The sequence below is a fragment of the Amphimedon queenslandica genome, unplaced genomic scaffold, assembly GCF_000090795.2.
Source record: "Amphimedon queenslandica unplaced genomic scaffold, v1.1 AMPQUscaffold_9691, whole genome shotgun sequence".
Taxonomy (NCBI): domain Eukaryota; kingdom Metazoa; phylum Porifera; class Demospongiae; order Haplosclerida; family Niphatidae; genus Amphimedon; species Amphimedon queenslandica.
Genome location: NW_003550037.1, coordinates 1 through 1,666, shown reverse-complemented (window position 1 = coordinate 1,666; position 1,666 = coordinate 1).

Genomic DNA, 1,666 nt, shown 5'->3' with positions numbered 1-1,666 from the left:
CAAAGTAATCAATGGTGTTGTGCTTATTAGTGCAACTAGTACTTTAAAAAGTACTGGAACATTTAAAAATATTAATACATACAATAAGCAATTGAAGCAATAAGAATATTATACAACCATTAGCATCTTTAGTCACATAGCTAAGTTATCAAAAGAGCTATTTTTCAAGTTTTATTAATATGAGTAGGTATCCAGAAGGAAATATACCAATGGACCTGTACCTCAAAATAGTGAAGAACGAGGTAAAAATAAAAAAAATAACAGAATGGTTAAGAATTAGAAACACATATTCCATCAGGCCTGCCCATTTGTGATATGATTTTGCCAAGGACCATGAAGATGTATCTCAATCCAGCAATGAGTAATAGTTATATCTTGTCTGTGGTACTTGGTACCCCATCCATTGACAAACCTTAGCCTCATAGTATACATCTTTGTAAGTCCCAACCAATAAATGATGGGACATTAAGAACAGAAGAAAAGTTGGTTAACCATAAGGCACCATTGCAAAGAGATAAGTGCTAAGGAAGAGCTAGATCTGCAGTTTCCATGCAGTATCTATGATTACAGCCTGTAATCTTGATTTTTAGGATCGCTGGGGCCGAAAGTAGTAATACTCAAGACTGGGTAGACCTTCACTTATGAAGTGACCGGGCCTCTCTTATTTTGGTCATATACTGCTGTCAACGGCGTTCCTTTTAGTAGTCGTACTACCACTACTTGTTTACTAAGTCAAGATCAAGCTTATAGACCAAACAACTAACACATAGAAAGTTAATGATTCGAAATTCCTTTTTGCAAGCCTTTAAAGTTACAATTTCCACTTTTAGCATCAGCCAACTAGGTTTCCTTTGATCATCAATTTTTAGATGCTTTAGATTCAAATGTAAACTTCCAAATTTATTAAATGAGTGTTATCGTATTTCTTAACTTTCTTTACACAACAAGTGCACAGCACACCTTTGCACTCAATACTACACTATTTTTATAGTGCCTGTATTATTTCTTTATCATGTACATCTTGTTTTTTGGATGTACTTCATGTAGTGTGGTGAGCTAGTGTAATCTAGTGCAGAGTACACTTTGTAAGTGGCATGATCTTTATATACCATTTTAATGTGTCAATATATGTTTTGATATGTCTCAAGATATATGCATTTCATAAAGTAAGCATACAGTACCACTCATGCTCACTAATCTGCCACATGAAATAAGTTTGCTATATAAGAGCTGCTACAACTTGAGACTTTAGTCTACAACTACACTAACTAACTTCTTGTCAACGGACAATGACTGCAAGAACAGTAGCCTCTAAGACCAAGGCTTTTTATCTATTGGAATTTGAAGATAGAGGCCTTATTGTTGTACCAGAGAATGAGCTAGAGGAGATCCTATGCAGTGAATGTACAAGACTACAGCGACAGTCGTGCCACCGACAGGTTAGTCTATATTATCAAGAGTGGATAATTATTTAGGGAGAGTGTCTAACCCGCCTATAATCTGTGATACCACAGTGCGTAAGTTTACATAGCATGGTTATTAGCACCAAGTAGCCATTCTTGCGTCCTTATACTGATTCCAAGTTAGAAGGCCGCAAATAAAAAAGAGCCAACCATTAGAAGAACATATTCCCATCTGCTCCTGCTTGTTTCTCGCACTACATGAT